At 41.3% G+C, this 27,314-nt stretch overlaps 1 long non-coding RNA gene across 1 annotated transcript; it reads left to right on the top strand.

Annotated features, from left to right (window-relative positions):
* The first annotated feature begins 433 nt into the window (after positions 1-433).
* LOC147370054 (uncharacterized) lies at positions 434-12,577 on the top strand. Its single transcript, XR_015168363.1, has 3 exons — positions 434-568; positions 905-979; positions 12,454-12,577. It is a non-coding gene; the product is annotated as an uncharacterized LOC147370054 (long non-coding RNA).
* The last annotated feature ends 14,737 nt before the right edge of the window (positions 12,578-27,314 follow it).

The following is a 27,314-nucleotide window of genomic DNA, read 5'->3' on the forward strand; positions in this document are numbered from 1 at the left end:
TCCAATTGTAAGATGTGTAATTGATTTAATTTGATTTTAACCTGAAATCAAACTTAATTTTTAGATGTATAAGAATTATATGAGCACCTTGGATTATTTGTCAGATGTTTAAATATTTAAAATACTTTTTAAAATGCTTAAACAAGCGTCATGGAGCAAGCTAGTTAATGGACTGAATAAAAGGATCCTTTAAAAATTGATTAAAATTTGCTAGACTTACAAATAAAATAATGTCTTAAAGTCAGCTTAAGTCCTTAGGAATTTTGAATTTCTAACTTTACTAAGTGAAACATTTTAAAAACCAAAGTGTTCTCTGAATGATCTCTCTTGTATCCCCAGGCTGCCCTTGACGGTATTACAGAACTCACATTAACAGAGTCTGCTGCCCTTGTGTTCCAGTCTGGACTGATTGCTCTCTAAGCCTGCTGCCCCTACTTACCTGTGTTAGCTTCATGTGACCCAGACTCTGTACACATGCGTTCCTCTGAATCTCAAGGCCACACCCATCACACTAAAAGGATTCAGCATTCTTTCAGGAAGGAGGAAGGGCAAACATGTCAGGAGCTGGGTAAGAAGTAGATGTCGAATAGAAAACCATTGGTTTTCTGGAAATCTTGAAATCTATTTCAAAGGCTGTCTGCCAAACAGGCTTTCCTCCAAGCCCCATCCTGTCCTTGCCTCCCATAGTACTCTATGCCCCAACCCCTCAGTGTTTCTTGGTTTCTTGGAGCAGCTGGTTTGCTTTTCTTTGGTGTCTCCATCTGCGGTGCCTTCGGATGCAATTGCCTCTGCTCTCCAGTAACACGATGTGTGCCTTCTACTTTCCAAAAACCTGTTGATACCCTGATATTCCTTTCATTCATACTCTTTATGGTTTGTTATTGTTCCTTTCTTGTCATTTTAGAATGGTTTGAGAAGGAGTTACAGTTAAATTGCACGAGTTCAGCTTTCATTATTGGCTTCGCCCATCATTTTTATGGTATGTATTACCGTTCTACTAGTTGAACTACCATAATTTGTTTAAAGTCCCAATTGAAGATCACTTAAATTTCTTCTTTTTCTTTCTTGTCGGCTTGTTTTCTTCTGGTTTGGTCTTTGGTATGGTTCAACCCTTAATCTTGTATATTGCCGTCAGTGTGATAAGCAATTTATCTTTTAATCTACCCAAGTTTCGGTACCCAAATTTAGATTAAAGTGAAAGTGAAATCGCTCAGTCGTGTCTGACTTTTTGCGACCCCATGGACTGTAGCCTACCAGGCTTCTCCATTAAGGAGTAATATTTCTTTCAAAAATCAAAATACTCTGCAAAGTAAATAAGTAAAATTTAAAGTAAAAGTCTGGCTTAAAAAAGTACCAAGTAGACTCTTTGGTGTTAATATCCTTTTCCATAACCACCTTAATAAATTTAACTCCATTATGTACCATATTCCACCCTTAAAATGTCTCTCATTTTGAAACTTTCTATGTATCAAATCAATTCTAAGTTTTATCTAAGTGTCCATACCCTCAAGGCTTCCTAGGGTGGGCATCTGAAGGTTAAACAATGCTTTTTGCACCTAATTAGGGTTTAGCAAGTGGAATTATAACAAGAACAAGTTCTTTCACTGTCTTTTGTAACCCACATGCCAAGTTATCATACCTTTCTAGAATCTTGCCAGCTTTCAGGTAATTACATTAAACTGGTATGAATGGGAGGATGGTCTCCTTGCCTCATTGTCCTACTTATATTACCGAAAGTTGATTGCCAAAACCGCACAGAACAGATTCCTAGCTTTTCTGTTTCAGTTTTCATTTTAAAGAGACTAGTTTACTACAAAATGTGTTTGAATTCAAACCTGCCCAATTTTTTATTCACTCTCCTCAAGCTACAGATGAGCCATTAAATATTTCCTTGAACATACATCTCACCTTCAATGGCACTTTTTTAAAAGAAAATTTCAAGCAAACACAGTTGATGGGAGTAGTCATTAGAAGATCAGAAAGGAACATAAAATTATTTAATGACATTTTTCTGACTGTGCATTTTACCGTAAATAAAATATGCAATTAACAATGCTAAGCCTGTTTATTATTCACATGGCTTAAAGAGCTGAAGCGATTCAACCACAGGACTTTCATTTGTTTAGAGACATTCTTTTTAACTTCAGCATAGATTGTTATGCCAAGGATCTTCAAAGATCCCTGGGAGGTAAGCACAGCTTGTGTTCTTACTTGACAGATAAGGAAACCAACCTCCAGAGAGTTTGCCAGAGGAAACATAGTGAGTCAGTGACAAAACTAGAGAACGCATTCAGGTGCTACAAGGTACATTTTTGTCTCACAGAATCATCTCTCGGTGATTTTAGCTCTCTCACTGCTTATTATGCAACACTAACCTTGCTGAGTGGCTGTAGTGCTCAGGGAATATCTTTTCATTTCTGTAATTCATGATGCAATGATTAAAAATGAATTTTCATGTACACCCATGCCTGCGTCATGTGAATGTACAGCAAAAACCACCACAATATTGTAAAGTAATTCAGTCCAGTTCAGTCGCTCAGTCGTGTCCGACTCTTTGTGACCCCATGAATCGCAGCATGCCAGGCTTCCCTGTCCATCACCAACTCCCGGAGTTCACCCAAACTCATGTGCATCAAGTCGGTGATGCCATCCAGCCATCTCATCCTCTGTCGTCCCCTTCTCCTCCTGCTCCCAATCCCTCCCAGCATCAGGGTCTTTTCCAATGAGTTAACTGTTCACATGATGTGGCCAAAGTATTGGAGTTTCAGCCTCATCATCAGTCTTTCCAGTGAACATCCAGGACTGGTCTCATTTAGGATGGACTGGTTGGATCTCCTTGCAGTCTAAGGGACTCGCAAGAGTCTTCTCCAACACCACAGTTCAAAAGCATCAATTCTTCGGCGCTCAGCCTTCTTCACAGTCCAACTCTCACATCCATACATGACCACAGGAAAAACCATAGCCTTGACTAGATGGACTTTTGTTGGCAAAGTAATATCTCTGCTTTTCAATGTGCTATCTAGGTCGGTCATAACTTTCCTTCCAAGGAATAAGCGTCTTTTAATTTCACAGGTGCAGTCACCATCTGCAGTGATTTTGGAGCCCCCAAAAATAAAGTCTGACACTGTTTCCACTGTTTCCCCATCTATTTCCCATGAAGTGATGGGACCAGATGCCATGATCTTTGTTTTCTGAATGTTGAGCTTTAAGCCAACTTTTTCACGTTATTTCCTCAGTATCACAGAACAGGTGAAGAGATACCTCTTAGGCTAATACAAGGATGAAAGTGAAAGGCCATTTAAGACATTTCAGCCTGAGCTGTTGTTGGGATTCATTTGCTTGAATGATAGAAGTTGACCGTTAGCAAAAATTCCCACTATGAAAACAATCTAAGGCTGCTTAACACCAGGTAGAGCAAGGTGAAATTCCTAATCTTCACAGATGAGAGTGCTGGGAGTAAGCTCTAGGATTAAACTCAAGTTCATTATAATTTGGGAGTCTACTAGTTGTTTTCAGATTTTCTCTATGGCTGCTGGGTTTTCAAATTCTCTTACCCAACGAGAACATTATTTTTTTTTTTTTAAAGAAAAATAATTTAATAAATTCTCTCTCTGTGTGTGTACATGTAGGCACTCATGCAGGCAAGAACTAAATCTTTAGAGAAAAACTGAATTGTTCAAAATTGGTTTTGACCTTTTATCGTCATTCATGGAAGATTAATGAAGCTTAGAATACAATCTAATGCCCAGCATGGAATACTCATCTGAAACAACACACTGAAAAGTTTTAGGCTTAAACTTTCTGTTCCTTTAAACACATATTTTTGTGTTTAAACACACAGAAAAAGTTCAGAGATGGCTCTTCGTTGATAGTATAGCAAATTCTTTTGAGTGAAAACCAAAAAACAAAAGTAAAGGCTTCTTTTTGTTCTTTCCAGGCCACTTCATTCCTCTGATTTTACTAAACCTTCATCTGGAATCCAGCCTGTTCACATATAATAGTATTGGTAGCACCCAGGCCTTTATGAATGGTTGATAAAAAGCTGTTCATTTAGAACAGTTCTTAATGCAGGTACTCTGGATGTTAGCAGCCACTGCGTGGGGGAAAAAGTTAAGTGACTGATTCAGTCTGGAAATAAGCTTACATTAAACAAAGTTAAATGGGCTTCATTAATACAGGAGTCCTCACACCCTTAAAAATAAATCCGTGATTCTTCCAGTGAGGAATTTAACAGACAATGTTCCCCAAATATATTTGATCATGAAGTCCTTTTCTCATGAAGGCAACTCTTGGGAAAGTGAGACCATTTGGAAACTGACATTGGTGTAAATTATTAGGAAAACCTTTAAAATAGTCTAACTCTGACTAGAATCAGACTCATAATCTGATCTTTGCTGTTTATTAACTAAGTCCCTAAAGAAGTCACAAAAGCCTTTCTGAACCTGTTTCCCATCTGTAAATGAAAATGAGAATACTTGAAATTGTAATTATGAGGATTAAAAAAAACCTATGCAGCAATGCTTATAAATGTCAAGGCATAAGAATTAATGAAAAATATGGTTACAGCATTAACAATTGATCTCACTAAGAATGTTTGACCTACTCATTTTTTTAACATGTGCTTTGACAGTAGATTAATGAATGTATAATAATCAGATTCCCTTATTCAGCAAAGGAGAGTTGCTCTCTTCCAGGTCATTCGGATAGTGAAGTATTAACTTTAGGAGAAATAACCATAAAGTAATGAGGCAAAGGTTTCTATGTGGCTCATTATTTTATAACACTATCACATGTGAATTCTTGCATAGTACTTATTGAGCTAGAGATGATAAATGTTAAAGAGTAGGCTTCATACAGTTGGTGAAATAGCAGACTAAAATTTTTCTCACTTGGATTACTACTAAAATACTTAGAAATGAGGAGGAAGAATTATGTGAATAAATAATAAAATGACTTTGAGTTTCATCCTCCTAGTACCAACTGGATGGCTAGTGGAGATATTAATAACCCTGTAAACTGACAATAAGCAGGTTGTAGAAAAGCGAGGAAGCAGAGGTACTAAGACATTTTGCATTACTGAGATAGAGTGAGTTGGCTGATAATGTTCCCTTAAGATGGAATATAATTGTTGTGGGCTGAATTGTGTCCCCTTCAAATTCATATGTTGAAGTCCTAACCTGCCTCAGAATGGGACTGTATTTGGAGTCAGGGTCTTCAAGAGGTAAAAAGATAAAATGAGGTCCTATGGGTGGGTCCTAATCCAGTATGACAGAGGTGCTTACAAGAAAGGAGATTAAGACACAGACCTGGAAATCCCATGTGGACACAGTGAGAAGATGGCCCTCTATACACCAAGGACAGAGGCTTTAGAGGAAACCAGACCTGCCAGTACCTTGATCTTGGAAGGACAAATGAAAATAGATATTGATAACTCTAATGTAGGCTTATATATGGTTCCTATTTTAATCAAATGTGTGCTATTACATACAATTGTTAACTAATGAAAGTTTATGTGGCTTACTCAAGGATGGGTTCCTAAATCTGAAAGCCTTGTAGGTTGTATATTAGGGAAACAGTGTCCCATGGACGGAGGAGCCTGGTAGGCTGCAGTCCATGGGGTTGCGAAGAGTCGGACACAACTGAGCAACTTCACTTTCACTTTTCACTTTAATGCATTGGAGAAGGAAATGGCAACCCACTCCAGTGTTCTTGCCTGGAGAATCCCAGGGACGGCAGAGCCTGGTGGGCTGCCGTCTATGGAGTCGCACAGAGTCGGACACGACTGAAGTGACTTAGCAGCAGCAGCAGCAGCAGACTGTAATAAGGAATAAGGTTTGGAGCTAGACAGCCTGAGGTCAAGACCTAGTCCTGCCACTGTACAAATCATCCATATAATGCGTATGCAAGTGGCACCTGTTTCATAGGGTACAGCAACCCTATGAACATTAAACCACAGCGAAAAATTAAACCAGTTTGACGTCAAGGTTTACCGTAGACATTGAACTTGCAATTCATATATCCAACACCAGATGGCAGTGTGGCCATCCAAGGTTAGGTAGCCACGCAGTCAGGCTGATGGAGCGGGCACCAACTCATCTGAAACACAAGGCGACCAAATTCTGTAAGATTTCTATGAAATCGAGACACATTTAAAACCTCTGTGCACATAATTATATATAAGGTCACAGAATATACACAAAATAAAAGCTTTTTAGAAAGGAGAGGCTTAAGTAAAATGCGTCTGATTACCATTAGTGGCTTTCCTTCACTAGTTTATTCAAATCATGGTTCCATTGTTTCCCTTTTTAAAATGATTGATTTATTTGCTTATTTCTGCCTGTGCTGGGGTCTTCATTGCTGTGTGGGCTTTCTCTCATTGTGACAGGCAGGGGCTACTCATCGCGGTGGCTTCTCTTGTGGGGGCCGGGCTCTAGGGTGTGTGGGCTTCAGGAGTTATGGTGCATGGGGCTTAGTTACTCCTTGGCATGGGGATCTTCCCAGACCAGGGATCAAACCCATGTCTCCTACACTGGGCAAGCGGACTCTTTATCACTGAGCCACCAGGGAAGCCCTCTATTGTTTTCTAGCTGAATAATCACGCACAAGATACTTACCTTTTTTTCAGTTCACTTCAGTTCAGTCGCTCAGTCGTGTCCGACTCTTTGCAACCCCATGAACCGCCTCCCTGTCCATCACCAACTCTCGGAGTTTACCCAAACTCATGTCCATTGAGTCGGTGATGCCATCCAACCATCTCATCTTCTGTTGTCCCCTTCTCCTCCTGCCCTCAATCTTTCCCAGCATCAGGGTCTTTTCCAATGAGGCAGCTCTTCGCATCAGGTGGCCAAAGTATTAGAATTTCAGCTTCAACATCAGTCCTTCCAATGAACAGTCAGGACTGATCTCCTTTAGAATGGACTGGTTGGATCTCCTTGCAGTCCAAAGGACTCTCAGGAGTCTTCTCCAACACCACAGTTCAAAAGCATCAATTCTTCGGTGCTCAGCTTTCTTTATAGTCCAGCTGTCACATCCATACATGACTACTGGAAAAACCATAGCCTTGACTAGATGGACCTTTGTTGGCAAAGTAATGTCTCTGCTTTTAAATATGCTGTCTAGGTTGGTCAATGGCACCCCACTCCAGTACTCTTGCCTGGAAAATCCCATGGATGGAGGAGCCTGGTAGGCTGCAGTCCTTGGGGTTGCGAAAAGTCAGATAGGACTGAGCAACTTCACTTTCACTTTTCACTTTTGTGCATTGGAGAAGGAAATGGCAACCCACTCCAGTGTTCTTGCCTGGAGAATCCCAGGGATGGTGGGCTGCCGTCTATGGGGTCGCACAGAGTCGGACACGACTGAAGTGACTTAGCAGCAGCAGGTTGGTCATAACTTTCCTTCGAAGGAGTAAGCGTTTAAGTCAGGTTTCTTACTGTAAAATAATATTTCATTTAACAAAATGTTGTTGGGCTCCTACACGTGTCAGGCATTGTTCCAGGTGCTAGGGATGTAACACTGAAAAAAGAACAGCAATCCTTGCCTGTGTGATGCCTTCACTCTGGTCACTAGGCCATAGCTAATGGACAGAACCATTATCGTTTAGTATCAGATACCGATCACGTACCTGGATGTTACAGTGAGACTCTGCCTCAGTGTGTGCTGAATTCCCAAGGGCACAGACCAACACAATGGGTTGAAAATGGCTCTACATTTTATAGCCATTGATGAAGAACCTGGAAAGGGGATGGTCAACAACTGCAAACCTCAGCTGAGCGCCTACCTCAAGCATATACGAAAGCTTGGATAGGCTGAAAGAGAGGATTGTTTTTAAAAGGCAGTTTACTTGAAGAGAGTTTTGGAGGATGGTGCATCTCCATCACCTCACTGTAGTGAGGAGAGGGTCACGTTCTTTCTCACCTAAATGAGAAAGGATCTTTAAGAGAGTCACGAGTCCTTGGAGTTAAGGCACACAAAACCTCGGTGAGAGAGTCTGCGGCTGCTCCAGGCTGAGGTGACAGAGCTGAGAGAAGAGAGCTGCTCTGGAAGCAAGTACAGAGCTGCACTGCTGTAGGCGACAGGCAAGAAAGCAAAGGCATGTGTCTCAAGGACCACACGTGTACTCAGAGGGATCCCTGTCTAGAAGGGCAACATGATGTGTGTGCTCAGTCACCCAGTCGTGTCTGACTCTCTGCAACCCCATGGACTGTAGCCCACCAGGTTCCTCTGTCCATGGGATTTCCCCCAGGTAAGGATATGGGAGTGGGTTTTCACTTCCTCCTCCAGGGGAATCTTGCCGACCCAGGATTGAAATCACATCTCTTGCAATGGTAGGCAGGGTTTTGTTGTTGTTGTTGTTGTTGTTGTTTTACCACTGAGTCACCCAAGAAGCCTGGACAATGTGGTATCCTCTGTTGAAAGATAAAGTGAGGCACATTAAAATTTTCAATAGGTAAGCAAACATCAATGGGAATCAGGCAGTGCCAAACTGGAAGTTGTAAAAAGCTAATAAACTCCAATACTCTGGCCACCTGATGTGAAGAACTGACTCCTTGGAAAAGACCCTGATGCTGGGAAAGATTGAAGGCGGGAGGAGAAGGGGATGACAGAGGATGAGATGGTTGGATGGCATCACCAACTCAATGGACCTGAGTTTGAGTAAACTCCAGGAGTTGCTGATGGACAAGGAGGCCTGGTGTGCTGTGGTTCGTGGGGTCACAAAGAGTCAGACACAACTGAGTGACTGAACTGAACTGAATAAACAGAAACCTCAGTTTAATACAATTGGGATACCAGCAGAAGAGCTTCCATACCCTGTGATGGTAATGGAGCCCAACAGGAAGAAGGAAGTTTCCTTTCCTAACAAGGACACAGCCAATGCCATGGACTCTTCGTTTAGTACAGCCCTCCCAACATCCTTCTCTTCTCTTTGGGAGAGTTCTCCTTCTCTTGCTGAGTGGGGACTTCCACGTGACTTGCCATGGTTGTAGACACCAACTGCAGTTCTCTGTTGATCCCTAATGAGCTCATCCTTGCTGGAGAAATATTTGCTGGTCTAAAGTCATTAGGAGTCTCCTCTGAAAGGAGTTAGGGGAAACGCTTTTATAAAAGCAAAGCAAGGAAATTATTTGATTGGCTACAGCTTCAGTGGTTGCCTTATTTGGGAGAAACTAGTTGGTTGGTTGTGATTGGTCATTCTTAAATTTGTTTCTTTCCATACAAGTGCACTTACAGAATTGACTCTGGCTTGGGCTAGCAAGGCATTAGAGTCACCTGGTATAATGGCATCCTTATTTAATTACTTTAACACCATGAAAGAGACGGACTGCCAGATAGTTGCTCAGGGCACCAGGGAGGAATCCTGATGACCAGCTAGGGCCAGGCATTGTTGACATCACAGTGTGAGGTCCCAGCAGCAGTGTCTTTGAGGAGCAGCGCCAAGGAAAGAACCAGCACTGGGGAATCCACCAGCACGGAAGAGCCCCAGAGGTTATGTCTGTGTCAGCCAAGAAGAGCTCTTTTGTCCCTCACTTGTCTCATTCCAACTCAAGTTAGGGCAGGAGGAGCTGCCCACACTCGGACAGGGAGGAGCACGACCGTGGAAGAAAGTTGAAACATTAATAATCACACTGCACTGAACATTTTAATTGTTAAAATGACAGCATTCTTGTGCCTAGAAGGGATTACAGGATTCATGTTATTATTAAGATTCTATAAGTTACATCATGAGAAACACTGGGCTGGAGGAAGCACAGGCTGGAATCAAGATTGCTGGGAGAAATATCAATAACCTCAGATATGCAGATGACACCACCCTTATGGCAGAAGTGAAGAGGAACTTAAGAGCTTCTTGATGAAGGTGAAAGAGGAGAGTGAAAAAGTTGGTTTAAAGCTCAACATTCAGAAAACTAAGATCATGGCATCTGGTCCCATCACTTCATGGCAAATAGATGGGGAAACAGTGGAAACAGTGTCAGACTTTATTTTTGGGAGCTCCAAAATCACTGCAGATGGTGACTGCAGCCATGAAATTAAAAGACACTTACTCCTTGGAAGGAAAGTTATGACCAACCTAGACAGCATATTGAAAAGCAGAGACATTACTTTGTCAACAAAGGTCTGTCTAGTCAAGGCTATAGTTTTTCTAGTAGTCATGTATGGATGTGAGAGTTGGACTGTGAAGAAAGCTGAGTGCCAAATAATTGATGCTTTTGAACTGTGGTGTTGGAGAAGACTCTTGAGAGTCCCTTGGACTGCAAGGCGATCCAACCAGTCCATTCTAAAGGAAATCAGTCCTGAATATTCATTGGAAGGACTGATGCTGAAGCTGAAACCCCAATACTTTGGCCACCTGATGCAAAGAACTGACTCATTGGAGAAGACCTGATGCTGGGAGAGATTGGGGGCAGGAGGAGAAGAGGATGACAGAGGGTGAGATGGTTGTATGGCATCACTGACTCGATGGACATGAGTTTCAGTAAACTCCAGGAGTTCGTGATAGACAGGGAGGCCTGGCGTACTGCGGTTCATGGGGTCACAAAGAGTCGGACATGACTGAGTGACTGAACTGAACTGAAAAGTTATTATTGCTTTTCTCATAGCTCAATTGGTAAAGAATCTGCCTGCAATGCAGGAGACCCAGGTTCGATTCCTGGTTTGGGAAGATCCCCTGGAGAAGGGATAGACTACACATTCCAGTATTGTGGCCTGGAGAATTCCATGGACTGCATAGTCCGTGAGGTCACAAAGAGTAGGACACAATTGAGTGATTTTCAATTTCAAAATTTATTATGGTACTGCCTGGGATTTCAACCAGGGACAGGAAAATACTTAGCCCTCCAAGTACAGTGAAAATAGACACAACATATATACAGTGTTTCATATGGGAAATATTTTCTATTTTCACCATTGTCCTTATGATCAGATCTTATACATTATCTGACTCCCAATTTACAGCTCTTATACTGAAGGTTAAAAGAAGGTTTTGCCAAGGATGCTAAAATAGCACAAAATGAAGAAAGGACCAAGTAGAATGAATGCAATGCGACCATTCTTTCCTTCCTTCAACATCCATCCACACCCAAGGGCTGGCTCTGCTCTCTAGGGTCCCAAAGGAGGGGCAGGTCTCTTACCTCAATGTCTGATTCATATTTTCTGTTCTTTGGTATGTAGTCCTTGTGAGCAGTTGGGTGAGATGTGTGGTCATAGCCAAGGAAACAGACGCAGGAGTGCACATCCGGAACATCTCCCGGCCTGGAGTGGGCCCTCCAGAAGCGTTTGTAGATTGAGGACTCGCATGCAGGTCCGTGCCTGGAGCCGGCCCTCCGGAAGGTTTTGTAGATTGAGGATTACCGTGAAAGTCCCAGCCTACAGCGGGCCCTCCAGAAGGGTTTGCAGATTAAGGACTCACAGGGAGGTCACAGCAAGGAGCAGGCCCTCCGTAACCGTTTGAAGACTGAGGGCTCGCGTGGAGGTCCCTGCCTGGAGTGGGTCCTCCAGAAGCGTTTGTAGATTGAGGACTCACATTGAGGTCCTGGCACGGAGCGGACCCTCCAGAAGGGTTTGTAGATTCAAGACTTGCGTGGAAGCTGTGGCATGGAGCGGGCCCTCATGAGCATTTGTAGACTGAGGACTCGCGTGGAGGCCCCGGCCTGGTGCAAACCGTCCATAAGCGTTTCTAGATTGAGGCCTTGTGTGCAGGTCCCGGCATCCAGTGGGCCCTCTGGAAGCGTTTGTAAACTGAGGTATAGGGTGGAGGTCCATTCCTGGCGCGGGCCGTCTGGAAGCATTTGCAGATTTCTTGAGTCACGTGGAGGCCCCGGAAGAGAGGGGCCTCCGGAAGCATTTGTAGATTGCAGATTCGCGTGGAAGTCCTCCCATGGAGCGGGTCCTCCCTTAGCGTTTGTAGACTGAGGACTCGCGTGGAGGTCCCAGCCTGGAGCGGGCCCTATGGAAGCATTTGTAGATTCATGACTCATGTGGACACCCTGGAATGGAATGGGTCCTCCAGAAGCTTTATTAGACTGAGGACTCGAGTGGAGTCCTGGCCTGGAAAGGGTCCTCCAGAAGCTTTATTAGACTGAGGACGCGTGTGGAAGTCCCGGCAGGATGAGGGGGATTTAATCACTCCTGGGATTTTGGTGATGAACCAGTTCTGGCCCTCAGATTAACGTGGTGTCATGTGAATGGTGCCTTTTGAATCATGTCTTTCCCCACCACTTCTTACATAGCAGAGCATCCCTCTTTTCAGCGGCATTTTCCCGAATGGTGTTCTGCCAGCTCTACCAGGAATTAAGAGGGATACAGAGAGAAAATAAAAGCCTCTATCATGCAAGCATGTGGGGAATTCCGCACATGTTGTCATCACTAGGGCAACACATAGGACACAGGCATATTGTGGAGTCTCTGGAATGGCACACGTTACTTTTGCTAAACTAAGAGTGTTTCCTGACTCTATAGGAGCTCAGACAGCACACTGCTGACATTCATCTGACCAGCGTTCTGTGTCACACCATTCTGGTTACAGAGGATGAAGGTGTCGTCTCCAGAAAGGCCCAGTGCAAAGGAGCAACATGTAAGTCACTGTGGAGGTTCTCCCCAGGGTGGAAAGCAGAGAGCCCTGCAAGGAGGAAGGAGCCATTGTGACACAAAAGGTAGTGTTTGATGAGGTGACGGAGGAGCAAGAGGAGATTGTGGAGCACTATACCTGGAAGATTAGGAGGTCAAAGGGTACAGCGGCCCCATGGTGGTATTTCACAATTCTGTGAATGACAAGATACAGAAGTGTTATTTCATGTTGCTATAGGGAACAAAAGGCTAGAGGATGATCAAAGTGTCATAGCCTATAATTTAGTTGCAGTAAATGTTATCTATGTAATAGCAGCGGTAGAAACAGCACTCACTGTGTGCCAGGCACTGTTCAGAGCAGATTACAAACATTACTTCATTGACTTCTCCGCGTAACTGTAAGGTAGATACTGTTACCTTCACCTCCGTTTCAAAGACGAGGGGACTAGGACACAAAGAAGTTTACTAACTCTCTCAGGGTCCAGATCATCTGTCTCCAGACCCCAAGCTCTGAATCTGGGCTCGGGCAGCCTTTGTGAATCCATCAAGTAGAACGAGATGTGGCTGGAGGTGACCCCAGATCATTCACTACGACAAACAACAGTTGCATGTGTTAAGGAAAACCTCGCCCTCTTCCAGGCTCTCTGAAATAGAGAAAGTTCTCCGCTTTAATCAGAACTGACTGATATTAATGTTTATTCCTGTCACTTCTTGATACGACCTTTTACATACCCAAGATGAAACTAAAATTGATGTCAGGGATAGCATTCCAGGTAAAACAACTTCAGTGATAAAACTTGTTACTTCAGCAATGTTGCCCGAGGGGCAGACTTACATTTTTCATGAAAAATGTTAGGCAGAAGGTCTTGATGTCATTTCATGCACCATTTAATCAGATTTCGCTCAAGAGACAGAAGGATTTGGAAAGCTCTACTTTTCCTTTTAAAAAATATAGCTCACATTTTTGGTATAAAAGTAAATTCATGCTCACTACAGACAGTTTTGGAAAAACACAAATTATAGTTAAGAAAATAAAAATTATACATAATTCTACCACCCCCAAAACAATTACTTTGATGTATTTACTTCCATTCTTTTTTTTTCTTTATTGAATATATATGTGTGTGTTTCATGTGATTGAAGTCTGAATATATTTTACATCTTACACATTTTACTTAACATTATGTTATGGATGTTGTATGTTGTATGTATGTTTTCCCATGTCTCAAAAAGTCTTTGTATAATTGTGGTGTTTGTTCTGTCTGTTATCCTAAGTTGCCTATTTTTGTTTTGGTGCCATCTTTGTCTTTTCATATAAGAAATATATATTGGCTTTTGTCTTCTACAATGATGTGTATGGTTTTCACTTCTTGTTTGTACTGGCATTGAATAGGCAGGACTCTATGCAAGTCAAGATTAAAATTGAGTTTTTTGACTCAGCCCATGTATATGGATGAGAAGTTTTCTTGAGTTTCTATTTCTACATATGTCATTTTGGGATTTAAACTATTATTTAATATTTTATATATCTATATGTATAAGAGGCTTTCTTCATAGCTCAGTCGGTAAACAATCTGCCTGCAATGCAGGAGACCCAGTCTTGATTCCTAGGTTGGGAAGATCCCCTAGAGAAGAAAATGGCAACCCTCCCGTATTCTTGCCTGGAGAATTCCATGGGCAGATGAGCCTGGTTAGCTACAGTCCATGGAATCATAAGAGCTGGATACCACTGAGTGACTAAACCACCACCACCTATATAAACAATGATGGTTTGTCAGCACTTACAATAATTATTATAACCATGTTTATAAATTGTTTATTTTTACCTTTTTATTCAGACAATTTCAGACTTTTAAAATATTGCAAAACCAAAAGTAGTGTAAAGAACACTCATATAGCCTCCACTTAGATTTACAAAATATTTCAATATAGATAATACATACTTCACCAAAGAGATATGTAGATATTAAATAAGCATGTGAAAAATGTAACATCACTCGTCATTAGGAGATTGACGGTTAAGTCACTATACCTTTATTAGAATGAGTGAGATTAAAAACGCTGATTAGGGTACGTATTGTCAAGGAAGCAGAACACTGGGACCCTCATACACTGCTGGTGGGAATGTAAAGTGGTATGACCACGTTGGCAAAAGGGTTTGACAACTTCCTTAAAAATTAAACATGTGTCTGTTGTATGAGCTGGTCATTGCACTTCTAGATATCCACCCTAGATAAATGAAAGCATGTGCAATGAATACTTGAACATGAATGTTCATAGCAGCTTTATTTGTAATATCTGTATATAGGTGAATACACAGATTGTGATATACCCATAGTACAGAATATGATACAGCATTAAAATAGAACCTGCTAGAGATACATGCAGCTGTATGAATGAGTCTCCACATAAATATGATCATTATAAGGGTAAGAAAAGTGAAAGTCGCTCAGTCATCTCTGACTCTTTGCAACCCCATGGACTGTAGCCTGCCAGGCTCCTCTGTCCATGGGATTCTCCAGGCCAGGATACTGGGGTGGGTAGCTGTTCCCTTCTCCAGGGGATCTTCCCAACCCAGGGATTAAAGCCGGGTCTTCTGCATTTCAGGCGGATTCTTTACCAGTTGAGCTACCAGGGAAGCCCTGGTAAGAAACCAAGCCCCCCAAAAACAACATGGTTTCAGTTCATGTGAATAACATTTTAGAATATAAAAACCAATCTAATGACAAATCAGTGGTTGCCTGGGGTGGGAGAGAAGACGACAGAAGCACAAGGCAACATTTGCCGCTGATGGGCGTCTCCATCACCCTGATCGTTGGGATGGCTTCACAAGTGTGAATATGGATGAATACTTCCCAAATGGAACTTTTTAAGTCAGTGCAGTTTCTTGTATTTTAATTATACTTGAATAAATCTGTAAAAATGTATAATAGCAGACACAAAGTATTTGTTGTATATCAAGTACTGTTTTTTGGCTCTTTATAAAACATATAAAAGACATATAAAAGCATTTAGTGCTATAGTAGGCACTTAAAGTAGGCACTCAGTATGTTACTTGAAAATAAATCTGATTTATGTAAATTTTTTCTATGAAAATGTTTGGCATAGAGTAAAAATGTCATCTCTAATTCATGTAGAATCACAGTTTTTTAGATACATTTTTTAGACTAAACAGAAAAACAACATAAATATAAGGATAAACATTTTCTAGCCTGTGACACCCAATGAGAAAACAGCATGAACAGAGCCACAGTCATCTGCCTCAGGCTCTAAAAATAGATATAACATACATATATGTATACATGTGTGTAAATATATGTACTCATACAGACATGTAATACACAGAGATGTAAAATTAAAATTCATCCAGGGATTAAGTAGATTCTTTGGAATCTATTCATTGGTATCTGGATGTCAGAGATTACAAAGTCAATTTATTAATAAATTGCCTAAAGCATAGTTGGCGTTCAATGAATACTTTTTAAAAATGAATCAATGTGCAGTCTTCTTTCTCAAATTACTTTCATATTCATGTAAAAGCCTTTTAGTGAAAATGACTTCCAGTATTTAAAAAGCAAGTTAGTTTTGGTCCTATAGCCCTAAAAGTTGCTACTATTTATGAAAAACACCAGTTTTAAATAGCTCCTAGTCCAAGATGCTAAAGAAAATAAATGCTCTTTCCAAAATTGTTTTGGCATTGAAGTTAGCATTATTTGTGTAACACTAACTGGAAATAACTAAAAATGAAGAGAGTCATGCAATGGTTTAATATCAGGAAATAAAAAGTAATACTATAATATCTTTGTATCTAGCTTTTCATAATTTGAATATCTGCATGTTGTCTTTACTTATGATCTCTGGTTTATTAAAGGAGAGAGCTCATTGTAGAATTAATACTTAAAAAAACAACAACAGTAAAGCTAAGTTGTGAAAAAAGGTGAAGAGGGAAGAAATATGAGAAAAAGAAGGTGGGAAGTTGAAGATTTCTGCTATTCAGTGTGCAAGATGACTAAACATGCATGCCAAATATGTAATTTCCAAAATCACTGTTGAGCCTTGAGCCGGTGTTTCACGGATTCATCAATCATTCAAAACTGATTAAGCTTCTATAGTTAAGGAACTATGAGAGACACCGTGATGCATGACCCCTAAATCTACAAGAAAGCTAGCACATATAAGAAAGGTAGCCCAAGGGTGGAAACTGAACCTGGGGAAACACATTTATAAGGGATATGGAAGAAGTAAATCCAGGGAAAAAAAGAGAAAAGAGAGAGCAAGAAAGATAAGTGGAGAATCTGAGCAGCATGCCATCTAGGAAATTGAGCTTATATTATTATTGAGAGTTATATAATTGACAGGGCATTTAGGACACGTGAGATACTACTGGTGGCCACTTGCGTCCTGTTCTCCTCTCCTTTCAGGGGTGTAGAGCACATTTTCCAGCCCCCTGGTAGGCAGACATGGAAATCTGACTGGCTGTGGCCAGCAGTGCAGGCGTCTGTGCAGGGCACAGGAAGATTTCACCCTCTTTCTCTGCCTGGTGTCCAGTGGGTGAAACATCCATCACCGTGTGTCCTCGAATGACTGACTGAAGCAGAGCACTTTCCTTCCACATGTAAAGTGAGAGAGAAATTAACTTGTGTGGTGTGAAAGGACTGAGATTTGAGGCTGTTTGTTTTTAAAAGTATACGTTTAGTTGTCTTGACTAAAAAGGAACCAAGGGGTTAACATTGCTATGTGTCAGAGACATCAAAGCAGATTTTTGCCAGCCAGGTGTGCAAGAACCTGAGGTGGCTTAAAAATAGGTATGATATCTTACGGGGCTTTCTCTGTGTAAACTGGAAAACCAACATAATCTTGTGGCTCAGAGAGACCAGATAAAGCAGATACATAGCAGCATCCTTTGGTGGTATGCATTAATCTACCCTGTCCAATTTCATATCCTTAGTATATTTAATCATGGAACACAGTTTACATATGTAAAGGTTTCACATGGCAATTATTGGCATATTGAAGTAGACATCTTACCACTGTGGGCTACATAAAATTTTAACAATTTCCATGAAGTATTTGGAACACTAAAAGATTATTTTCTGCAGAGTTCTAGTAAGGTAGTCTTTAATCACCTCTTCCTACCAAGATGTACTCTTAAGTATCACAAAGTCATTCCTCCAAGATTAACTCCAGCAGAAATAGAAGCATCAAGAGAGACATGAAACTGTCAGAAATTCCTGGAGGAATGCAGGGCTGTTTTGAACTGTTGTGTGAGGGGTTAACAGTCCCAGTCTAAGGCATTTTGCTCTGGACATCAGTATTCTCTACCTTGCCTTGAGGCTCTCAGTTGTGCCAGAATCCACGTAAATGCAACTGACCTCAGGCATAAAAGCTTGGCAGCACAGATTCTGATTAGGAGCATCAAAAAGCTTGCCATGACTGATAAACCTTGGGTAGTCACGTCTCTTCCCCGCCCCCTCATGGAAACCTCCAGGATGCGTGATGCATACTAGGATGGTTTCGGTACTCAACCCACTTCACCTTCAGGCTCCCCCCTCCATTCTGCACCCACAAGCATCAGGTCTGAGACAGACTGAAGTCTGACCCTTGACTTTCCCCCATCTATGTTACTGGACAGAGCAACGCACACCTCAAGAGGAATACTAACTGACAGGCTAAAAGAGGAAGATAGCTGGAAGCATAGTTCTTTCCAAGGCAAACAGCAGAGTGGATGGCTGAGTCCATCAAAAAAGAAACAAGCTTTAAACGGATGGGGCAAAGATTAAAAAAAATCAGCATTTAAAATATAGCAAAACAGGTAAGGAAAGACGTTAACAACATGAAACAATAAGGAAGTGTAAAAGAAAAGAACCAAGTAGAAATATAATGTGTTAAAAAAAAGCGATAGCTGAAATACAGGACACAATGTTGCTGTTACCGCTGTTCAGTTGCTAACTCATGTCCAGCTCTTTGCTGCACCACGGACTGTAGCGCACCAGGCTTCCCTGTCCTTCACTATCTCCTAGGGTTTGCTTGGAGTTTTGTCCATTGAGCTGGTGATGCTATCTAACCATCTTATCCTCTGCCACCCTCTTCTCCTTTTGCCTTCAATCTTTCCCAGCATCAGGGTCTTTTCCAATGAGTTTGCTCTTCACATCAGGTGGTCAAAGTTTTGGAGCTTCAGCTTCAGCATCATCGATGGGTATTCAGGGTTGATTTCCTTTAGGATGGACTGGTTGGATCTCCTTGCTGTCCAAGGGACTCTCAAGAGTCTTCTCCAACACCACAGTTTGAAAGCATCAGTTCTTCAGTGCTCAGCCTTCTTTATGGTTCAACTCTCACATCCATACATGACTACTGGAAAAACCATAGCATTGACTATACAGACCACAGAGCACAATAGATGAGGTAAAATGTAGAATTAATACACCTGAGGAATTGATTAATAGATTGGAAATTTTGATTGAGGTACTCTCCTAGAAGGAATCAGGAAAAGATAATGACATAGAAAATAGAAAAGTTATGCAATATGAAGGTGATATATTGTTCATAAGAAATTGTTACTTTTCTAAGCTATCAATTTGCCTGTTAATTGAACCAAATTGGTCTTGTTTAACAGGCTGATCATAAAGATAATCCAATCTGCTTTGAGGACATGAATAACTAATATAAGAGCAAAACCACTTATTCAGCAAGACCAGGGAAAATGTATTTTTTCCTTGGATAGATGCCATATTTCTTATTATTTTAAAGTCCTAAGCATATAACATTCTGAATGAACATATTATGCTATCTGATAACTATGAAGAATTATGTACAGATTAATATCTTAATGGGAGAAAATTAGAATAAACATAATCATATCCATTTAATAGTGTTTATCATCATTGTATTGCAAAGTAACCTTGCTTAGATAGGTTAGATAGGTAGCAGTTCCTGTAAATGAGTGTAAGTAACAATTTATAATCAATCAACATTTTTGTTCTCTTCTCACTTTTTGGTCCTCCAGCTAAAAATCAGTATTTCAGGTAAGAATTGCCATCATTGTCATCATTATTACCACCGTCGTCTTTATCATCATCACCCTCATGGATGTGAGCGTTCCCAGCCCTCTCCTTATCCTCAAACAGATACAAACCAGCAAAGGCTTGTTTCAGATTATATGAGCCTTGGCATTTCCTTGCCACCCATCTCCTTATACCATGCCTTAAAACATAAATGTCCAGTTTTTTGCATGTTTGATTTTGCTAAATCATTGGCAAAATGTTCCATCCTTCCTTTCTTCCTTCTTTCCTTTCCTCAGCATTTATTGAGTGCTCACTATGCACCAGTACTGAATGATGTTGGTGATAAAAGAGAGGAAAAAAAAAAGCTATAGCCCCTGACTTTTGCAAGGCCTCAAGGATCGGTGAGCAGTTGTTAGACACTGGGTTGTCCTTTGCTGAATGTCCTGGGAGCTGGGGGATTTGAGAAAGCAGAAATTCTGGACCATGAAGATATTGACTATGTGTCACAGATATGTTCTCAGGGTGTGGGAACAAAGAACATTTCTAGTCCAGGATACGCAACCATGGAAAAGCAAGGGGGGAAAATGTGACTACAGAGATATACTACCTCACAGAAGGTAAGCTGGGTTTTAGGGAATAAAGAATGATCAGCAACTCCTCCAGGAATGTAGGGATGTTTCTCCCTCATTCTCTTACTGACTTCACAGACATACACAAACACACCCCAGGTCTGAGCTAAGGACCAACCTTCAGCACACACACTGTGATTTTAAAAACCAGCTCTTTCCAACTCTGACGATTTAGCACTGAGAAACAAAGGCCTTCATTTGCCTGATGACTGTGATACAGTTAAAAGCGTAGTGTCTCTGAGATGGCCAGGTTGCTAAGTACCACAGGAACCAAAGTGCAGATTTATAATTTCTGGCCGATGAGTCACGAGGATGGGTTTATGTTTCAAAAATAATCAATAAAGTGATAGAGCAGAAATCACAGTGCCTTATAAGGAAGTCACAGTCATGCTACCATTTGCTAATGGTACTTCATGTGATAACATGTTGATTAAAGTCACTGAATTGATTGCAGTATATGTACCACTTCCTTGAAAGACTAGAAGCTGTCAGATGTTATAGAAGAGATGAATACAGGGAGAATCTCTGTAAGACAGCCAGGGGTCTTTTTCCAGTAAGTAGTTAGATGTTCAAAGAACAGAAAGGGTAGCTTGAAGAAACGGACTCTAAGGCTCTTGTCTTCAGGGTTTCCCTGGACAGAGGCCTAAATAGGCCAACAAGACGACCTTGATAACCTATCTAAACCTATGGTGGTATGTGCACTTCTTACTCCAGTCCTAAATAAGCAGGTTTCAAATCTCAAATTGGTTTTCTCTGCTAGGAAAAAATATTTCCCTTCAAAAGTGATTAAGTAGACTTTCTACTACAAATTCATCTCATGTGACTTTGGATAGTGATTTTTTCCAGGAAGTGGGTAAGTTGATCTTGATAGTTGGAAAATCACCAACAGCACCATAGTCTGAGAGAAAAAGAAACTGCACAATACTTTTTGAATCCCAGTTTATCCTCCATAGTTATATACCTTGCAGTAACCTTTCAAAGCCTGTGTCACACACAACTGAAGGGGAGGCCAGTCTTGTAATAAGCCAATCTTTTTTTATAAATGGAAAAAGTAGTGTCACTGAGATTGTGAACATTTAGGTCTATACTATTCTGTCTCTGGGAGTCTTCTATTCATGAATTCTGCTGAATACTTAGGCAGAATGATAACTTCAATACTAAAATCTCCTCAGAGTTAAAAGAAGTCTAAGAAATGATAATGCCTTGTTTGGCACACATTAACACATCTGTTCACTTTAGTTCAGTTCAGTCCCTCAGTCATGTCTGTTCTTTGTGATCCCATGGACTGCAGCACACCAGGCCTCCCTGTCCATCACCAACTCCCGGAGTTTACTCAAATTCATATTCATCGAGTTGGTGATGCCATCCAACCATCTCATCCTCTGTTGTCCCCTTCTCCTCCTTCCCTCAATCTTTCCCAGCATCAGAGTCTTTTCCAATGAGTCTACTCTTCCCATCAGGTGGCCAAAGTATTGGAGCTTTAGCTTCAACATCAGTTCTTCCAATGAACACCCAGGACTGATTTCCTTTAGGATGGACTGGTTGGGTCTCCTTGCAGTCCAAGGGACTCTCAAGAGTCTTCTCCAAAACCACAATTCGAAAGCATCAAATCTTCAGTGCTCAGCTCTCTTTATAGTCCAACTCTCACATCCGTACATGACTACTGGAAAAAGCATAGCTTTGACTAGATGGACCTTTGTTGGTAAAGTAATATCTCTGTTTTTTAACATGCTTTCTAGGTTGGTCATAACTTTCCTTCCAAGGAGGAAGCGTGGTTTAATTTCATGGCTGCAGTCACCATCTGCACCATCTTAACAAATCTGTACTATTATTGAAATGAGTATATGAAAGTTCTGTGATTTGACTGTCCTTTTGACCATAGTTTGACCTAAGAACTCAGTACATGCAAATTGTATTGTCAGTTGGGGCTGAATACTTTGGGTAGTGAATGTTAGTGAAAGTGAAAATCGTTCAGTTGTGTCAGACTCTTTGCAACCCCGTGGACTGTAGTCCGCCAGTTTCCTCTGTGCATGGGATTCCCCAGGCAAGAAATACTAGAGTGGGTAGCCATTCCCTTCTCCAGGGGATCTTCCCCTCGGGGATGAACCTGGGTCTCCCACATTGCAGGCAGATTCTTTACTGTCTGAGCCACCAGGGATCTTAAGTGCATGTGAAGTGTTACTTGTTATTGTAGGAACTTCAAAATGGCAACTGCAAACTTATTGTAAAAGGTGTGTCTTAAAAATGTATTCTTTACCTCCAACATTTCAAAAACTCATCTAACACATGTGCCTATGAAAACAATATGGAAATACAGAAACATAAAGAAATAGTCACTTATATATTCACAAATTTGATTTGATGCACACCAGCTTAATGTCTTACGGAATTGCAACTCTGTGGGTGCCATTCTCAATTAAGGTGGATGCTTGCGTAGATGCAACTCATTACCAGTGCTACTCTGCCGATTTAATAGGAATTAACCTGTTAAAATGGGCTCAGATTGATTTGCTGTCTTATTTGGTTACCTGACTACACATCTGACAATTCTCTGACATTAGAAGTTTACTTGTAATGAAAGAAAGCCCCAAGATTAAAAAGTGGAGAGGCAAGGTGTGGGAACTCAGGTTGCTTTTATTAAGGTTTTTTGTTGTTGGTGGTTTTTTTTTTTTTTTCAGCTGTGCCTTGGGACTTGTGTGATCTTAGTTCCCTGGCCAGGGATCAAACCTGTGTCCCCTGCAGTGGAAACAGAGTCGTAGCCACTGGACCACCAGGGACGTCCCAGGGGTGATTTTCCTGTCACGAGTAGGGGTACTTTGTGTCTACCCAGTGTGATCTATGTGGAAATCTCCTCCGATTTTTATATTCCACACCTTGTCTTAGTATCGAGTAGTCTAATTCTCCCAGAGCACCAGCAGTCAAGGCTGTATGGGTGAAACAGTTTTCCCTGAAGAATTGGGGGTAATTAAAGAAAATTAATTACAACAGAGGAAAAAACCTTTGAATATCATATCCTACATATGTCTGTTTCCCTAGTGCAAAGGAAGAAAAAAGACAAATTCATCCCCTTCACAAGGGGTCACTTAAGGGCACACACCAGTCCTGTCTTGCTCTCCCACCTTCTTTTTCTTTACCTTCAGCACGCACCCCTCTCCTTTTTAGTAAAACTCTTATTGTCCACCCCTACAGGGATTTGTTTGACTCTGGTTTCCATCTCCCTCCTCTAGGAGAGTAATCCAGAAAATGAAGTCATCTTCAATGATATATTCTCAATGACATATTTGATCTGGAACAGTATCAAGAGGACTTCAGCAGAACGTCCTGGCTGAGCTCACTGGCAAAGCAGAAATGTCTGCAGAGGCATCACAGGGAAAAGTGAAGACTGGATTTGGATTTGAGACTCCAAGGCCTAATCACTGCACGGTCATTAAACTGGAAAAAGGAGTAATTTGTAATCCAAAGATGTAGAAGTGATTTTTTTTCATTGGACAAACTGAGTTAATGACTAAATGAAAGGCTGAAGACTTCAGAGGAACATCTCTGAAAGGAAATTTGAGAATAAATCTAGAGTTAATGTAATACATTGTAAGATATCTGAAAGACTGAGGTATATCTAAAACAACAAGGAAGGCTCTGTTTTACAGTGAGTAAGACATGGGGGGATTCGTTTTTCCACTCAACTAATATTTATCAGGTGCTTAATATGTGCCAGGAACATTTAAAGCGCTAGGAAATAGAGCAGTAAATAAAACAAATAAAAATATCTATGGCTCAGATGGTAAAGAATCTGCCTGCAATACGGAGACCTGGGTTCGGTCTCCCGAAGATCCCCTGGAGGAGGGCATGCAACCCACTCCAGTATTCTTGCCTGGAGAATTCCATGGACAGAGGAGCCTGGTGGGTTACAGTCCATGGGGTCACAAAGAGTCAGACACAACTGAGAGACTAACACTTTCACTTTCACCTTCATGGAGCTTACATTTTAGAGGTGGAAGCAGAAGCTAAAGATGATAATTAAATGATGGGTTGAATGCCATAATGCAAGGCAAACCAAACAAAAAGGGGGAGATGGATTTGGTGGAGATGTCAGAGAACAGTGGCTTTAAATCTTGTGCTCAAGCAAACTGTATGTTTATAGATACGGGTGAAAACTTTTCTGTAAAAGAGTCAGAAATGACTATAAACAGAAGCATGAGGATCTACAGAAAACAATATGAATCTGTCACATAAGAGAAAAATGTGATCTTACCTCCCATCTCTATTCTAAAGACATCCTTTCACTGTAAGATGAGCGCCGTTACGTTGTTACTGAAACAGCGGCTTCAACAAGGTGAGCTTAGGTGCCCCTTCCACAGACTTCCGTAGTACCTGCTGCTTCCTTATTGAAGGAGACCCTCACCCCCAGTGTTGTTCTTGGAGGAGAAGTTGAATGTAACAAAGACACAGATAATGAAGCCTCTGATAGAAAGAAAAGACTTCTAAGCTCCTGTAACTTTTAAGCTTCCACAAGGCTGGCTGTACTTTTTGTTTCCTGGCCTTATCTTCTGAGATATGTGTCCATAAAATGTTCCCGCCCTTAGTTATTTTGGTGGGTCTCTGTTTCTTTGCAACTAAGCTTTTTGCTTTCAGGAATTATAGCCCTGAGTCACTACCCTGTATTAGGTACTGTATATAGGTTATATGTGAAAAGAAGAGAAGCGAAAAGCAAAGGAGAAAAGGAAAGATATAAGCATCTGAATGCAGAGTTCCAAACAATAGCAAGAAGAGATAAGAAAGCCTTCTTCAGCGATCAATGCAAAGAAATAGAGGAAAACAACAGAATGGGAAAGACTAGGGATCTCTTCAAGAAAATCAGAGATACCAAAGGAACATTTCATGCAAAGATGGGCTCGATAAAGGACAGAAATGGTATGGACCTAACAGAAGCAGAAGATATTAAGAAGAGATGTTAATAATACACAGAAGAACTGTACAGAAAATATCTTCATGACCCAGATAATCACGATGGTGTGATCACTGACCTAGAGCCAGACATCCTGGAATGTGGAGTCAAGTGGGCCTTAGAAAGCATCACTATGAATAAAGCTAGTGGAGGTGATGGAATTCCAGTTGAGCTATTCCAAATCCTGAAAGATGATGCTGTGAAAGTGCTGCACTCAATATGCCAGCAAATTTGGAAAACTCAGCAGTGGCCACAGGACTGGAAAAGGTCAGTTTTCATTCCAATCCCAAAGAAAGGCAATGCCAAAGAATGCTCAAACTACCACACAATTGCACTCATCTTCACAGGCTAGTACGGAGAAGGCAATGGCACCCCACTCTAGTACTCTTGCCTGGAAAATCCCATGGATGGAGGAGCCTGGTAGGTTGCAGTCCATGGGGTTGCTAAGAGTCGGACATGACTGAGCAACTTCACTTTCACTTTTCACTTTCATGCAATGGAGAAGGAAATGGTGACCCACTCCAGTGTTCTTGCCTAGAGAATCCCAGGGATGGGGGAGCCTGATGGGCTGCCGTCTATGGGGTCCCACAGAGTCGGACACGAGTGAAGAGACCTAGCAGCAGCAGCAGCAGCAGCACACGCTAGTAAAGTAATGCTCAAAATTCTCCAAGCCAGGCTTCAGCAATCTGTGAACCGTGAACTTCCTGATGTTCAAGCTGGTTTTAGAAAAGGCAGAGGAACCAGAGATCAAATTGCCAACATCTGCTGGATCATGGAAAAAGCAAGAGAGTTCCAGAAAAGCATCTATTTCTGCTTTATTGACTATGCCAAAGCCTTTGACGTCCACAATAAACTGTGGAAAATTCTGAAAGAGATGGGAATACCAGACCACCTGACCTGCCTCTTGAGAAATTTGTATTCAGGTCAGGAAGCAACAGTTAGAACCGGACATGGAACAACAGACTGGTTCCAAATAGGAAAAGGAGTTCGTCAAGGCTGTATATTGTCACCCTGTTTATTTAACTTATATGCAGAGTACATCATGAGAAACGCTGGACTGGAGGAAGCACAAGCTGGAGTCAAGATTTCCAGGAGAAATATCAATAACCTCAGATATGCAGATGACACCATCCTTATGGCAGAAAGTGAAGAGGAACTAAAAAGCCTCCTGATGAAAGTGAAAGTGGAGAGTGAAAAAGTTGGCTTAAAGCTCAACATTCAGAAAACGAAGATCATGGCATCTGGTCCCATCGCTTCATGGGAAATAGATGGGGAAACAGTGGAAACAGTGTCAGACTTTATTTTTCTGGGCTCCAAAATCACTGTAGATGGTGACTGCAGCCATGAAATTAAAAGATGCTTCCTCCTTGGAAGGAAAGTTATGACCAACCTAGATAGCATATTCAAAAGCAGAGACATTACTTTGCCAACAAAGGTCCGTCTAGTCAAGGCTATGGTTTTTCCTGTGGTCATGTATGGATGTGAGAGTTGGACTGTAAAGAAGGCTGAGCACCGAAGAATTGATGCTTTTGAACTGTGGTGTTGGAGAAGGCTCTTGAGAGTCCCTTGGACTGCATGGAGATCCAACCAGTCCATTCTGAAGGAGATCAGCCCTGGGATTTCTTTGGAAGGAATGATGCTAAAGCTGAAACTCCAGTACTTTGGCCACCTCATGCAAAGAGTTGACTCATTGGAAAAGACTCTGATGCTGGGAGGGATTGGGGGCTAGAAGAGAAGAGGACGACAGAGGATGAGATGGCTGGATGGCATCACTGACTCCATGGACGTGAGTCTGAGTGAACTCCTGGAGCTGGTGATAGACAGGGAGGCCTGACGTGCTGCGATTCATGAGGTCGCAAAGAGTCGGACACGACTGAGCGACTGATCTGATCTGATAGGTTATATGAATACTCAAAATACTCAAAAGCAACGTGGAAAAAATGGATATTATTATGCTTGTTTTCTAGCTGAGGGAACAAATACAGGTTAAATAATTTTAACAAGGTCACATGACTAGAAAGCCTGGACTATATGATTTCAAACTCCAGGCTATCTTGATTTTATCACATTGAATCTTGTAAAGTAATTCGTTGACAAGGTAGGATGTCAATTGACCCATAAATGTAAATATAGTTCACAGCTGTTGTAACAAATAGGAAAAAGGATTTTTCCATAGATTCT

The sequence above is a fragment of the Bos grunniens genome, chromosome 7 (assembly GCF_055505025.1).
Source record: "Bos grunniens cultivar Pamir isolate PY7600 chromosome 7, Bosgru_T2T1.0, whole genome shotgun sequence".
NCBI classification, from domain to species: Eukaryota; Metazoa; Chordata; class Mammalia; order Artiodactyla; family Bovidae; genus Bos; species Bos grunniens.